The sequence below is a fragment of the Mugil cephalus genome, chromosome 6, assembly GCF_022458985.1.
Source record: "Mugil cephalus isolate CIBA_MC_2020 chromosome 6, CIBA_Mcephalus_1.1, whole genome shotgun sequence".
NCBI classification, from domain to species: Eukaryota; Metazoa; Chordata; class Actinopteri; order Mugiliformes; family Mugilidae; genus Mugil; species Mugil cephalus.
Genome location: NC_061775.1, coordinates 182917 through 199938, shown reverse-complemented (window position 1 = coordinate 199938; position 17022 = coordinate 182917). Strand labels below are relative to the sequence as shown.

At 38.2% G+C, this 17022-nt stretch overlaps 1 protein-coding gene across 2 annotated transcripts in view; it reads left to right on the top strand.

Annotated features, from left to right (window-relative positions):
* tsc22d2 (TSC22 domain family 2) overlaps positions 1-17022 on the top strand; it is a 62812-nt gene that overhangs the window by 22354 nt on the left and 23436 nt on the right. The gene's annotated exons all lie outside the window — the stretch shown is intronic.

Here is a 17022-nt window from a genome sequence, read left to right as displayed (position 1 = left end):
AACCACTAACTAGAACATGCAGGTACAGAATGTTCCATACCAACACGTGCCAGCAGTCAGTCTTCATCATTTGAAAGGGAAAGAGCTGGGTAGCTAGGAAGAAGTTAAAAACTGTTGACCAGGACTGGCGTCTCCTGAATTCTGATGTTCAGTCCAGTCTTCAGCTTTTACATTTGTAATACTCATACTGCTGTAAAAATATTTGCGTATTTTAATACACAGATTAGATGAAGTTGAAAAACATCTTCTTGATTTTGTTGTTTGCTTACTTTTAGCTCTGTCATTTCTCATGAACAGCTGAGCTGAACAACCAGTCAGAATGATCTTAACGTCACCCTCCACCACCTCAACATGTTTTTTTTTTTGTTTGTTTGTTTGTTCTGTCTTTGCACAGCCATGGTCAGAAATGAAAATTAACACTTTTTACACTGTTTCAGTTAAATACCCTATACCCTACTCTATCCAGCTGTATAATGGCTCATCTTTTTGTAACAACTAAGCTATTATGATCAATTAATTTCCCTTAAAGCATTCACTCCAGTCATTTGCAGAATAGCATACTATCAGAAAGTCATTCATATAACCCAAAAGATGCAGGAATTGGGAATATAAGCCAGTGAAATTGGGTGTGCAAATTACCTACTAAAGTTTGCAAAAAAAAATAAAAAAACCTTCAACACTCAAAAAGCCATTTGAATCCGTTTCCCACAGAAAAGAAAACACTGGGAGCCACAAAACCCCTTTGACATCTAAAATGAGGATAACACTGCATATATCGTTTTAACCGCTATGCTAGGCCGATAGTGTGTTGCATTTATGAAATGAAAGAACTGCTACAAAGAAAACAAAATTGCATTTATGTTACATAACAGGTTGGCTTACCTGGGGTCGAAAAGTTCAATAAATAGCGGGCTGGGCCTGCCGGCGGGTGTCGCACATTGGCAGTTGTGATGTATTTTTTGAGCGACAAAAAATTAAATACATTGTTTGTTTTTTTAATGTTAAAAGATCATCATCAATTCAAATTTAGAATTACATTTAAAAAAACTAACACACTAAAATAAAAATACATTTGAATTAAATACTCAATAGCAACTAGTAAATGTGCTGCAATGCACTGTGGGAGTTCAGTGTTTTTTGGTTGTTTGATGTTACAACCATGAGTGTGGTGTGGCATTCAGTGTCATTCAGTTATTGTGTAACTCTTGCTCGTTCACTGATGAGTGACTAGTTGCCGCTATTCTGAGGCAGTTAGCATAAAAAAGTGAACGGCTTTCATCAGTGTCCTTGCTCCGCACCACTCGCCACAGAGAGCCACAACAGAGGAACGAAAGAGCCGGGGGTTCCCGACCCCTGGTCAAGTCTAACTCCGTTTACATGCATCTGAAAAAAAAAAAACTAAGATAAGGAGAACTCCCATATTAGTTACATGTGGTTAAGTTGTCCAGTTAGAGTCCGATTAAGGCAATAATAAGAGCACAGCAACAACTCATCCAAGAGGTCACAAAAGACCCCACAATATCATCCAAAGAACTGCAGGCCTCACTTGCCTCAGTTAAGATCAGTGTTCATTACTCCCCCATAAGAAAGGATATAAATGGCCTGGATGACAGACAGGGTTGGGAAGATTAATTTAAAAATGTACTCCAGTGAAATTACAAGGTACAGCATAGAGAATATATGTCATGACCTCAGTGTATTTATTATAGAACCATATAAATTCCCCTTTTTTACTCCAGGAAATGCTGTTTTAGTTGAACACAGACCGGAAGAACCTGTATTATTATTATTGTTATTATTTTTATTTTTATTTATTTTTTAACAAATCAGTTATCCATTGAATTAAAAAAAAATAAAACCACAGTAAATGACAGTGCAAAAGTAACAACAGGTCATCATAAATCAGACTAAGCTATAGGTTTAACAATAATTATTATTCTTATAATGAGGGGCGTCAAGTTCCGGGTTCAGGTCCAGCTCATGCCTTTCTGAGTGGAATTTGCATGTCCTCTGTGTGGTGACCTGGTGGTGGTAAACTACCTCAGTAGTCACAGCTGACGGAAACGTGACTGCTCCGACCACCACCAACATCACTCACACACAATCATACACCTTGGGGCAAGGTGGGTTAAGTGTCTCGCCCAAGGAGACAACGGACAGACTAGGGATAGGGCAGAATTGAACTGCCAATCTTTCAATTATTGGAATATTTTAAATTGATTCTAAGTGTGAGTGAGTGCAAATCGTTGTTTGTCTCTGTGTTAGCCCTGCAATAGACTGCGAGCTATTGCAGGGCTAAGGGGGTAGACTCCAGCAACCCCCTTGACCCTAGTGAGGATAAGCAGTAGTAGTAGTAGATGAGATGAGATTGTCATAATTGTACCCCTTTTACATAGAAAATCCCGGGTCGACCGGGTCAATTGCTGTTTTTTTTTTTCGCTCGACGTGCGAACCTGTTCTGTGCAAACTTATCACAAAACATTTGCCTGCGCTTCATCAGTTGAGGAAAATCCAAACCAATTCAATATAATGGAAGTGGAATATTTTTTAGTGACCAACTCCGTTCGGCTTTCAGCCATGGCTCTCCACGCGGCTAACTCTACACACATAAACAAGGAGGTGGGTAAGAAAGCGCGTCACTGCCCATAATTCGCTATGATTGATCGATCAGGTTGACGACGTAATACCTCTGGTGCAACGGTGCATCAACATAGATCTCATGTGCCCTCGATGATCCCATGATGTCTGCAGTTTGACAGATCGTCTTCACGTTATAATCGTTCACGACTTAATATCGTCATATCACCCACCCCTAGTTAAGATGAGAAACTGGTTATTATCTACATGGACTTATTAATTGTTGGGAGAGTTTTATTAAATGTCATTCTCAGCTTTGAAGACTTCATCCTAAACCCAACAAATTGAATGTTACAGATCGAGCTGCACTAACCTGTCATGGCTGTTCTTGTGTACTTTGAGTTTAATCAAATTAACTTCACAGGTAAGTTCAAATTAAAGTGTTTCCCGTGTCATAATAAAGCCTTCATCTGGTTGTATCTGTAAGCAATACAGGTTCATTTGCAATTACAATCAGCACAAGCCATTAAAGTTAAAGCGTACTCATCACAATCTGCTTATTAACAACAAGATATAGTAAAGGGTACTTACAGTCCCCTCCAAAAGTATTGGAACAGCAAGGCAAATTCTCTTGTTTTTCTTGTTCACTGAAGACATTTGGGTTTAAGATCAAAAGATGAGTATGAGACAAGAGTTCAGAATGTCAGCTTTTATTTCCTGGTATTTACATCTATGTTAAACAACTTGAGACATATCACCGTTTGTATTACACCACAGCATTTTTAGGTGAGCAAAAGTAATGGAACAAATAACCTTAAAGTAAATAACATTTAATATTTGGTGGCATAACCCTTGCTAGCAATGACTGCTTCAAGCCTGCAACCCATCAACATCACCAAACGGTTGCATTCTTCATTTGTGATACTATTCCAGGCTTTTACCGCAGCTTCTTTCAGTTCTTGTTTGTTTCGGGGGGTTTCTCCCTCCAGTCTCCTCTTCAGGAGGTGAAATGCATGCTCAATTGGTTAAGGTCAGGTGATTGACTTGGCCAAAACCATGTTCTCTAAAACCTTCCACTTTTTCCCCTTGATGAGGTCCTTTGTTTTGTTGGCAGTGTGCTATGGGTCATTGTCCTGCTGCATAATAAAATTCCTCCTGATTAGTTTGGATGCATTTCTCTGTAAATTGGCAAACAAAATGTTTCTGTACACTTCAGAATTCATTCTGCTGTTAACATCATCAGTTACATCATAAATAAATATTAATGAGCCTGTTCCAGTAGCGGCCATGCACGTCCAAGCCATGACATTACCTCCACCATGCTTCACAGATGAGCTTGTATGCTTTGGATCATAAGCAGATCCTTTCTCTCTCCACACTTTGGCCTTTCCATCACTTTGGTAGAGATCAATCTTGGTCTCATCAGTCCATAAGATTGTGTTCCAGAACTTTTGTGGTTCATCTCTGTACTTCTTTGCAAATTTCAATCTGGCCTTCCGATTCTTACTACTGTTGAGTGGTTTGCATCTTTTGGTATGGCCTCTATATTTCTGCTCTCAGAGTCTTCTTCAAATAGTGGATTGTGATACCTTCACCCCTGCACTGTGGAGGTCATTGGTGATGTAATATTACTGATGTTATGGGGTTTTTCTTCATAGCCCTCGCAATATTTCTGTCATCAACTACTGTTGTTTTTCTTGGCTGACCTGTCAGACGTCTGTTGCTCAGTACACCAGTAATTTCTTTCTTATTCAGGACATTCCAAATTGTTGTGCTTGCTATGTCCAGTGTTTGTCCAATGGCTTTGATTGATGTTCCTTCTTTTCTCAGCTTGAAAATGGCTTGCTTTTCTCCCATAGACACCTCTCTGGTCTTTATGTTGGTTTATCCTCCTTAACAAGAAATGCCCCAGACCAAAAAGTAGACTAGTCATGCAGGCAACACCCGGTCAACAAGAGGCACCTGTCAGTCACATGTTCCAATAGTTTTGCTCACTTGAAAAATGGGTGGGTCCAAACAAAGGCTGGTATGTCTCAAGTTGTTTAACACATCAAGATGTAAATACCAGGAAATAAAAGCTGACATTCTGAACTCTTGTCTCATACTCATCCTTTGATCTTAAACCCAAATGTCTTCAGCGAACAAGAAAAACAAGGGAATTTGCCTTGCTGTTCCAATACTTTGGGAGGGGACTGTATCCTAATTATGACTGCACTACATAAATCTCACTTTTGTGGTGAATAGTATTGGTGGATAAGACTGAAGATAAGACTGAACAGTAAGACTGAAGACTGAACTGTAATGTATGTAAACATTGGTAGTATTTTGTTATTTAGCTATATTTGATATCTGGGTTTGCTTACAGTACAGTAAATAATGCATAGATACTATATTGAAGGTTTTGTTTTATTAATGACAGACATTAGGTTGCATTATCAACAGATTGCTTATTATTATTTGAGCATGTAGTCACCAGTTTCAGGATTCAGTAGAAAGAAAATGCCTAACTAACTTTGAAGCTGAGGTGCAATTTTCAGTCAAATATTTGACGTTGAACATGTGGTTGACATGTCATGTCATGAGCTATGTGCTTCGTGGTATAAGTTCCCATTTCATGGTTGCGTCCAAGCACACAAGGACCCTTAGGCAGATCGGTAACACTTTCTATGAAGGTTGTATTTATAATGCCCTATGAATGCACTCATAATGTTTTATAAGGTGTCTATAAAGCATTATAATGGTCATTATTACCATCTATACATATTCACAAGTCCTTATAACCAACTTCATGATGCATTATGACAACTGGTTATGAATGATTATAATTTTAATCTGAATAGTGCATTATAAATATGTCAATATCTGCCTACTCACTTGTTAGTTTTATGATGCATCATAACTACTTCGCTTTGCTAAATGTGTAGAGTGATGCATAATGAGTTTTGACTTCGCCTATAGTGCTTTATATCTGTAGTTATAAGTATATGTAATAAAGTTGTAATAATATATACATCTCCCTACAGCACACTGTTATAAACAGCTATGCAATATCATAAGTGCTATTTGTCAGCGCTAAGTAAAGTGACAAGAATATGACACTATTATTAACAGATATAAGTTACTATGAGTAATTAAAAGGTGCAATAAACTAAGTCCTGAGTCTGGCATCTTTACCCCATATGCACAATGTTAATATCAAAGGTGTTATTTGTCAGCTTTAGGTAAATTAGTGCAAATGAGGTGTTGTGGATATAAGACTATTATAAACAAATATGAGGCGCAATGAAGTGAGAGCCTGGACAGTAAAGACAAAAGGAATGCATTTAGTTCACTTTATTTTCATTTAAACCAACACACATAATCAGAATGATTATCAATGCTCTGAGCACATTGCACAAACACATGAAACAGGTCACAAAAGAGCACGGCGTGGTCCTGGCGATGTGGCTCTTGAAAGTGCCTTTGGGTTGGTGAGGTGATTCAGGGTCAGAGGTCAGGGGATGGTTTGACAGCAACTACAAGAAGAACAGAGGCAAATCTTTAGTGCTCTAGTTGGGTTTGTTTTTAATGCAGGTTTGATTGAAAACACATAAGTAGATCACGTTTTTTTGTTTAAAGCAGCCTAATGAGACATTGTGTTACCGCATATCATGCAGGCAGCGCAGATTACCCGTAGGTGGCTTAAGCTAGCTACACGAAAGTTACCAGACACGGCTAGTTTTAACTCACAAGTTAGATCGTTTTCATATTCTTGCGTTTAATGATTGAAACCATTCGTAATCATTGCTTTATTACGTAAACGCTGTGCTTCATGTAAGCAATGTAAGGCATTAGCTCACAAAACATTAGCAGGACAGAGAGACAACCTACCTATCCTGGAGAGGACTCAGCGAAGAAAGGAAAGAAAAGTCGCTTTACGACTAGTACATACATTCAATGCTTTGCGACAGTGGGAGGAGCTGTGGACGGAGGTGGGTGGGTGGGGTCAGAGGTCAGGGGTCATGGACTAAGGAATGACATTTCTACAATAATAATAATATAAATAAAAACGATATTAAAATAATATCTGACGGCATTCAATAAATGCGGACATTTCTAGCGATCCTGTATAAGCGACCGATACAACAAATAACCATTAATTTTTTTTCGAATCTCAAAGTGCCGAATCCTGCAGCAAAATTGACGTTACATTAAAAACCGAAATAAGACCATTACAAATCTAGTCTAAATGAAATTAAATCAAACCTCTTCATTGCGCAGTGTCCCATTGACAGTCGTCCTCACGAAATAACTTCCAATTGAAATTCATCAGTTTGAAATTCGTTTCGAGCGGCATGAAAATTTGAGAAAAATCGGCAGGCACCAAACAATAGATTAATTTTCGTGACAGTTTCACATCCACTGTGACACCAGGTTGGCATTTAACCGCTTCTTTATACAGGATCGCTAGAAATGTCCGCATTTATTGAATGCCGTCAGATGTTATTTTAATATCGTTTTTATTTATATTATTATTATTGTAGAAATGTCATTCTTTAGTCCATGGCCCCTGACCCCTGACCCCACCCACCTCCCTCCTCAGCTCCTCCCACTGTCGTAAAGCATTGACCGCGGGTTTTCTGCTCTTTCTCCGCTGAGTCCTCTCCAGGACAGGTAGGTTGTCTCTCTGTCCTGCTAGTGTTTTGCGAGCTAATGCCTTACTTAGTTTACATGAAGCACATCGTTTACATATTAAAGCAATGATTTCGAATGGTTTCAATCATTAAACGCAAGAATATGAAAACGATCTAATTTGTGAGTTAAAACTAGCCGTGTCTGGTAACCTTTGTGTAGCTAGCTTAAGCCACCTACGGGTAATCTGCGCTGCCTGCATGATATGCGGTAACACAATGTCTCATTAGGCTGCTTTAAACAAAAAAACGTGATCTACTTATGTGTTTTCAATCAAACCTGCATTAAAAACAAACCCAACTAGAGCACTAAAGATTTGCCTCTGTTCTTCTTGTAGTTGCTGTCAAACCATCTCCTGACCTCTGACCCTGAATCACCTCACCAACCCAAAGGCACTTTTGAGAGCCACATCTCTAGGACCACGCCGTGCCACTTTTGTGGCCTGTTTCATGTGTTTGTGTAATGTGCTCAGAGCATTGATAATCATTCTGATTATGTGTGTTGGTTTAAATGAAAATAAAGTGATCTAAATGCATTCCTTTTGTCTTTACTGTCCAGGCTCTCATTTCATTGCGCCTCATATTTGTTTATAATAGTCTTATATCCACAACACCTCATTTGCACTAATTTACCTAAAGCTGACAAATAACACCTATGATGTTAACATTGTGCATATGGGGTAAAGATGCCAGACTCAGGACTTAGTTCATTGCACCTTTTAATTACTCATAGTAACTTATATCTGTTAATAATAGTGTCACATTCTTGTCACTTTACTTAGCGCTGACAAATAGCACTTATGATATTGCATAGCTGTTTATGACAGTGTGCTGTAGGGAGATGTATACATTATTATAACTTTATTACATATACTTATAACTACAGATATAAAGCACTATAGGCGAAGTCAAAACTCATTATGCATCACTATACACATTTAGCAAAGCAAAGTAGTTATGATGCATTATAAAACTAACAAGTGACTAGGCAGATATTGACATATTTATAATGCACTATTCAGATTAAAATTATAATCATTCATAACCAGTTGTCATAATGCATCATGAAGTTGGTTATGACGACTTGTGAATATGTATAGATGGTAATAATGACCATAATAATGCTTTATAGACACCTTATAAAACATTGTGAGTGCATTCATAGGGCATTATAAATACAACCTTCATAGAAAGTGTTACCGGCAGATCACAGGGCATCTACAATGAAATTAGTGCGATTTTAATTTAATAAGTGCCGTAATAAGCGAAATTGAGCAGAGCCAGTGGTGTTCTGTGGTTGAAGTGATCTCTGATCTAAATGATGCTTGTCATCTCATTTTAAAATGGCATGCCTTTGAAATAATTACTTTTCTATCACTCTGTTTTGCTGTATTTTGAAGTAGTATCAGAAGAGTCGCACTATAGTTGACTTTGTTTCCATGCAGTTAAACAGTCCATCTAGAGTGACCTAATTAGTCATCAAACAAAATGATGGGTCCCAACACTGAAGCACCACAGATTATTTTTGTTTCCAAAGGAAAGGTTACGTGAAACAATTGACCCATGTTAAGTTATTTGAGAGCACTGCTAACAAATAATAACTATGTCTGAATTTTTAATGCAGGAAATGTGATAAAAGGAGCAAAAACTGTATATCTTGGTAGTAAAGCTTTCTCTTTATTATTATTCTGAAGTAGCTATCTTAACTGACCTAAGCCAGGGAATGTTTATTAAGGTTACATGGGTTAAATTAGTTTAAATATATTTGACTAAGGTGTATGTAATCTAATTTCAACTGTTGATCACTCGCTGAATAATAATTTATGCTTGCAATTTTAAGAGCACTCCAGTGATTCTAAAAAGGTGCTGGCAGTAAGAGATTTAACTGAGACTAAAAAAATAAAAGAAGTACAATAGAAGGAACTGTTTTGTTAATTCAGAGAGAATGTGTATCAGGAACTGCACAGCAAGCATGATATTTTTCATATGACTATGTCCAGTTGAGCTTTTGATGTTTATGTCAAACAGTAGCAGTTGATCACGCAGTTGTTGCCAACTGTGCATTGGGTCTGACACAGCCCCATTGTTGCCAGACCCAACACTTCTGTTTGTTCCTTATCCAGCTCATGTTTGCCTCTGGCCTCTGTGACTAACAGAGCAGCTTTATTCAGAATGTTGCAACCATAGGGAGATTCCACTTCCTTTTGTCTTTCGTTGCTCTCCTGCAAGGTTGGACTTGTTGTAAGTGGTATTTTGTGCAAATTCGTGCTACACTGTGGGCATCGGAACATGCTTGCCTAATTACCTCGACAGTTCTACATCTTTTGCAAGTAGTGTTAGAAAATATTATAGTAGTAGTGTACAAGAAAGTGTACAAGGATGCTAAGAACTTTTATTAGCCTCCTGTGATATGTTTGTTTTTTAGATTAGTTTGTTGGACAAATCAGGTATTTGAAGATATGGATTATTTAAAAAATAAGTATGTCTGTTTTTAGTTTTTAACATTATATTACAAACTCTCAATCCTTTTGATCTTTCTTTGATCCCACTAGGTTACACTCTGCATTTGTAAATATTCCAGGAAAGCAATCTGTTGATCCGCTCAATGGATTTATTGTAAGGTAGTGATCAGTCCCAAGTGAAGCAGCAGTTCCCCTTCCCCCTTTTCCACATCAACTCTATGATTGCGGACAATAAAGAAAAGACAGATTCATATTTTGCCCGATCCGTGGTTGCTGGCTCAGCTACTGAGAGTTATTTGAGCCAGACCAGTGGCAACTTTTTATGACACAGAAACAAGCTTTTAAGGAGCAGGAGGAAGTTTGAACATGGGAAAGCTGCAGAGCAAACTTGGCCTTTTTTTTTTTTTTATCGGCTCATAAGCTTTTTGAAAAAAAATCCTCTTTTTTGTGGTTCTTCAATGACACCACATTTGTTATATCAAGGATTTCTCCTAATCATGCGCTTTCCTTCCCTCAGAGCAAATGAAAAACATGAATACAAACATGTTGTAATTGCTAACAGGCTAATGTATCCTCAGAGGGCCCAGCCCAGTTCTGTTGCATGGTCATTCTATTCACTCAGTGTGTTTACATGCACGTGAAAAAAGCAAATTATTGCCTCAATTGGACTATAACAGGAGAAGAAGATGGGTTTAAGACGAAGATGGTAAACAGAGTCGGTAAAATAACTGTCTGAGGGATAGCGCGCATCTTATCTGCACCAGAAATAGCGCGCACATTATGCATAAGTGTCTCATGTCTCAATGACAGTACTGTGTGGTGGTGCATTTTTGTCTTGTCACTTTATCTTTGGAAACTATGCTCGCTTTTGACCTTTTATTTATCCAGGAAAAGTAGTTTGCTGAGCACAAACAGCCCACAGACCAGCAGACGGCATGTCAGACGGCATGGTCACCTTGAAAATAGGCGTGGCAATTGGTGAAACTGGAAACGTTTTTTCTTTCCCCCTTAAAATTGCTTAAAACCACAAATCTCACTTTTCTAGCCTCAGTTCTGTTTTCTATTTTTATCATAATCTTTTAGCTATGCTCTACAGTGAGTATTGCGCTATAATAATTGAGGCCACAAGTTTTGCAAATGTATATTCAAGCCACAGTGATAAACTGCAGCTTAGGCATTTATTAGCCCCAGTGTGTATTTACAGAAGGGTGCCTCATGCCATTAGTCTGACCTAAACCCTTTACTTGAGAGAGCAACGAGGAGAAAGGAATAAGGCTTAATCCTATGATAAATGCTGTGCTGAATACAGAGCCTTGTTAATGCTGAGGTGCCAGGGTTTTTCTTTTGAACCCTGTTAGACATTCCAGTGGAGTCTGAATCCAGATTGATCCAAAAAACACGAAACACAAAAAGTTGGTTTTGACTATTGAATCAAATAATGCATATTGAAGATCTGCTTTTAATTTACTTGGGTTTAAGGCTGAAGGACCTCTCCTTTGGATCCTCCACTGTGTTTACATTGGTAGCTTGATGGATCAGGAGCTGCAGAGGGTGACTCAGCAGCCATTAAGAAACATGCTTCCCTGTCTGTATTTATTTTAACCCCAAGAAAGATTCAAATAATGATGCATTCCACAAACTGCTTAAATTCACAGTGATGGTCAAAGTTCATCCGCTTGTTATTCCTTCTTGTATGAAGCCTCTGAGGGACGTGGCTACTTCTCATGATCCCTGTAATCCGACGTATCCACAAAGACATCCGTAGACTTGTCCAGGCTGATTGACTTCCAGTGTGTCATATAGGCTTGATGAAGAGTTGCTTGCACACCAGTCAAGTGATTATTCAACAGGCGAGTGAGGGTGTGACCAGGGGGACAGTTCCTTTTGCTTGACTCCTGGTGTTAGACACAACTACACATAATTTCATGCTAGAAAAATCTAACTTCTCTAAGGTTTATCTTATTTTGTTTAGTCAACATGGACCACCCCTTATGTAGACGGTATGTATGTAGACGGAGAAGGATAGGCACAGTTATTCAAGATTCTTTCCTTTGTGACATTTAGAGTTCAAAATGCATTTTTTATGGGGATGGGGATTTATGCATCAGTAAATACTAGGATTGTTTGTGTAACTTATTTCTTCTTTGTTGATATTTGACTTTACGTATTTGATGACAGCTGGAACCATTACACATTTAAGTGTGCTGAATCTCTTCCTCTCCACGGATGCAGAGCAGCTCACGGATATCACGGTCTTGCACTGCCATGATCGATAAGAAAGTGTGTGATAATGCTATTCAAGCTGTATATAAGGGGCAGTTCACATCGAGATTCCTCTTGGGATTTCCCAAACATGACGTAGGGCTAATTCACCTATGCGTTTCCATTAACGATTGTGTAACAACACATTTGATTTGTTTGATTGAAAAAATGTACAAAGCTCTGCCCTTCACAGATTGGTCTCTTGTGGGAGTTGTGGAAATTTTCCTCTCTGCTGCTGGTGAATACGGAAATAGAGACTTCTGCCGGCCAACAATGATTTCATTTCTTTAGAGAAAGGTCAGTCCACACACAAGCGGTGATTGTAAAGGAAGACCCTGAGCTTCTGGCAAGGTCCACCTTTATGGGGGGGATGCCAGCTCTCAGGTAACACTTTCAGGGGTCTTCAAGGGGCCCTGTGATCAACTGGTGGGCCTACACAGGAACCAGTATAGTCTCCTTTGTTACATATGCAAATAGTATCGTACACTTGAACAGGAGCTAGCACAGTCACCATTGTTGCTCTCGACTTTACATGTGAAGTAAGATCGATGTCTGTTGTTTTCCCATATCTGTGCATTTACATATCTGTCCTGTGAGGTGATAGACACTCTGGTAGGTTCAACAGACACAGAAACAGTGGGTGTTGGGGAAGGAGAGGAGACAAAGAAGCTAAACTTCCATTACAGAGTAGACCAAACTTTGCTTTGTTTTTGAGGTGCTCGCAGCCGTAGACCTTCTACAATGACACAGTCTGACAGGCTGTCCAGTGACAAAATCAGAATGTAACAGGCAGATACATCAACGTCGTCATATAAATTAGTGGGTCGACACGGCACTCCTGATTGATCTTGCTCGATGGGTGAATATGAGGGGCTCACAGGTCCTTTGCACAAAACTCTCAAAAATACTGATTTCTTTGTCCTCAGAGTTGAGGAGCATAGCAAGGAGACCTCGAATGTTAATTTGAGAATCCTACTTTCAGGTCTTGGTATTTCAATGAGTTGATAAGGAGAAAATGATTTTCAAACAAAAGACAAAATGCTCTCTTGGTCTCAACTTTTTAAATGAGAGAATGTACATATGTTTGTGACAGCAATTGACTCTCCTTTTGTTTTAGACTGTGCCTGGGACACAAATCCAAAATCAAGATATCAGCGTAGAGAAAGAGATTGTGAATGGTGTTTTTAAATACTTTTAAATTTTTTAACACTATAGACCGAACTATGAATCAAGGGAAAGTATTAAACAGCTCAATTGCAGCATTGAACAGATTTCTTTCTGTCCAACAGATAAATTAGACCTTAAACAACAGTGTACCAAGTTGGTATAGGAAAAAGAAAAACACAGTAAAAAAGCTTAAATGACAGTCTATATGTCAGAGCATTTTTAGAAACAGCAATTTGTAGGATGTCTCATCAAGCATTTAGTTGATATCTGTTAAAGGCGGGGGGGCTAATTTACTCAGCTGCCTCCCCTCTAACGGGGACTGTTTGTTTGCTTTGGGACAGGGACGTGTGCTGGTGCATCTGTGTCCTAATGGAGAACATATTGGATTTTTCTGATCCTATAAATCACCATGAACTCAAGGAGACTCCACTTTTCTCCTGCATGTATCATGTCAGAGTCTGCCTCAAACATACTGACAGTAGGCAGTATAAGACTAAATTGCGGTTATAAGACTTAATAGTCACTGAAGAGCAGTGTGTTGTCCTGGCACAATGCAACCCGTGTTTGGAAGTGCTGGCCTTGAACAAAATGTGTGCTTTGCTTTGTTTTGCTTGGACATTGGGAAGCAATAACTTTCATGTCAGGTCTCCCATTCAGCCTGCATGTCTTTTCTCCTCTTTTTTTGTGTGTTATTGATAAAAGCACATTGCATCCAAAGCTCTTGGACATTCTTTCTTTTTTTTTGTTGTCCCAGATGTGTAAATGCTTAGTTCAAAGGGAAGAATGGTTTCTCATGGCATTGTTTATCACCATCAAGATAGGATAGGGAGTCACAAGTTGTTGGAGTTCAGTTCAGTTTCCCCGCTGTCATCGCAGAAACATAACCTGTAGTTAAAACATCAGTTGTTCAACAAGAATGCAAAAGGTTGAAAAAACAGTTGTCATTTTTAAAGTCCTGCTTTGCCTGGCATGTTTTGTTCTTTACATTGCCTCAGACAAAAGAGGAAGGCATTGAATTACAAATGTGAGCTCAGCATGACTGGTGTGACCAATAAAGACCAGTTTTGATATCCCTTCACACTTTAGCCATCTAGCTTTATGAACTTATCAATATTTTGTATAAAAAATTTGGATACGTTTGTGAAACTCACCTTGTTGCTGAGAAAAACAAATAAAACTGGAGAGGAGGAGGAGTAGGGAGGGAGAAGCTCAACCCCGCCTTCTTGTTTCTTACCTCACCATGATAGAGCGGCGTCTTGAGAAACGCACTCTCTTCCTAGTTAAACAAGAAGCATTTGTATTTTAACACAGTGTGTTAGAAATCTTTTGGAGCAACATGCACTGCAAAATGAGCTACAGTCAGCCTTGTTTGCTGGGAACTTCGCCCACATATTCAGGACGTTTGATGACTTACAGAGCGAAATGCGTCAGGTAAATTGACTTTTGTTGACGCCTCGCTGCTGCTTCTTAATCATGCTTGTGTGTTTGTTACACGTATTTTAAAACACCCTCATCTAGGAGCTCCTTAAACTCTATCTGCCTAATTTTTGGTATGCATTGCGTTCATCACTCTGATTGTGGCACAGCAGTTCTTTTTCTTTTCTTTTTTTTTTTTTCTTTCTCAGACGTATGACATGTGTTTTGCGTGTTTATACTAGGCTACGTGTGTCCTCCTCCGCCTTCTCCACTCTTAGCGCCCTCCGTGCACTCCAGCACACAGGATTTATAATCTTTAGGGAGCTCTATCTGATGTCATCGACCACAGTTTGGCCATGTACAATGTAAAGCAATTTGTGCCTCACAAATGTAATTTGGAAGTTAAGTTAACATGCAACCACTTTAAATAATGTTCTCATCTGAAGTTCGTCCAAACCCTGTTTGAGCATGAAAATGCATTTCTTTATGTTACACCTCTAAAACTCAAATAAATGAGTTAAAACAACTAAATAAGGTTGTAGAATGTATCTAATTATTTCATGTTAAGTAACATATTTTATATTTAATTTAAGCAGGTCATTTGTTACGTTCTACATTGTAACCGAATAAGTAAGCAGTAGTCAAAAAAGTGAGGCAATCATTTGCCACAATTTTTTTGAGTTCATAAACTCAAAAGTCAGGTAAGCAGAAATTAAATATTTGAGTTAGTGTTACATGTATTTTTTGTTTACATATAAATGTAATTACAGATTAATCCAACTCATATATAAAAACTAAACTAACTCAAAATATTTGTTCACCATATAATTAAAATTAATATATAGAACTAACTAATGTTGAATATAAAAACAGTTATTCAAGGTCAATAAACTCAAATTCTATGTTTTTATTTTTCAAAGATATTAATTAACCAAATGGAATAAGCTTAAGTACAAAAACACATACAAATATGTTTTATAAACTCAATATTTATTGGTCTTTTTTAAAATCTTTTAACTAACCAGACCCCAAAATAAAACGTACCCCAAAACTTAAAATATTTGTAAATACATTGAGTCCTTCTAACTTCTAACAACAAAAAAAACATGGTCAATGACTCTTCCTTTTTAGCACATACTGAAACATATATTACAACAGTAATATATTTGAAAGACAAAAAACAAAACAAAAACAGGACTATCTGGTTGTAAAACTGTAGGGCATCATTATAAAAAAAATCCACAGTACAAAGGTTTACATTAGCTTTAAACCTTGAACTTCAAGGTATAATGCTTTAAACATATTTAAACATATTTTCAGAACTGAATAAACAAGAAGTCCTCAGAGGGAAATAAGGTCCCAGCAACTAAACCACTAAAATCTAAACAAAGTTCAATACTATGAACTGTGTTTTCTTTTAAGGGCAGTTTATGTACCGTATTTTCCGGACTATAGAGCGCACTTCAATACAAGTCGCACCCACAAAGTTTTTTTTAAAAAATGGAAATATACATATATAAGTCACACCGGGCTATAAGCCGCTGATATCTACTGAACTGATTAGTTTAACTGAACATAACGGAACTGATCAGTTTCTGAACGGTGTCTGTAACATAAAAGTAAAAGTGCTGATCAAACAAAACAGAAAAGTTACTGATTGGTTTATTCATCCTCCTCCTGCGCACTGAAACCACTAAAGTCATCTTCTTCAGTGTCGGAGTTGAACAGCCTCAGAAGAGCTTCGTCACATACCTTTTCTGTGTCTGTGTCAGTGTTGCTCTCCGTGTCATTGTCATCCCAGGCTAAAGCTGGCTGAAAATGATGCTTTTCGCATGCGGACAGTTTTTGTGAAGGATTTAACGCGAAAAAAAAAAAAAGAAAAAATCCACAGAAAATCTGCATCTTTGCATAAGCCGCATGGGTCAAAGCGTGGGAAAAAAGTAGTGGCTTATAGTCCAGAAAATACGGTAGTTTTGGGGGGAATACAATACACAAAGAACCATTATAAATGTCTTTAATAGCTTATGCACTATATCTTCAACAATGATAAAATGTGTAATTACTTTAACAAATAGGCCTGTGGAGTAACTTGAACACATTTTAACAGTAGTCAACATGGACACTGTTTATATCATCAAGTGATTCTTGAGTGTCTGCAGCCTGGGTGACAATTTACAGTCATCCAGACCAAGTAAGACTTTCTGAATGAACTCAGATGCAGCGCAGAGATTAGGCCAAACATTACGAGGAATCCATCATCAAGTCTAGGGAGGCTGACCACCACATCACCTTCGAGGACAACAGAGATTTTCATTGGGTGGTAGTGGACTGGACTCAAGGTATTTTCGCTGATGGTTGTAAGGAGGGCCACCGTTGCATCTGCAACATCCGGCTCCTCTAAATCATCCTAAAAGAATGAAGAGTGATTATACGCATCAATTAATCATGTCTACTGAAACACAATGGGT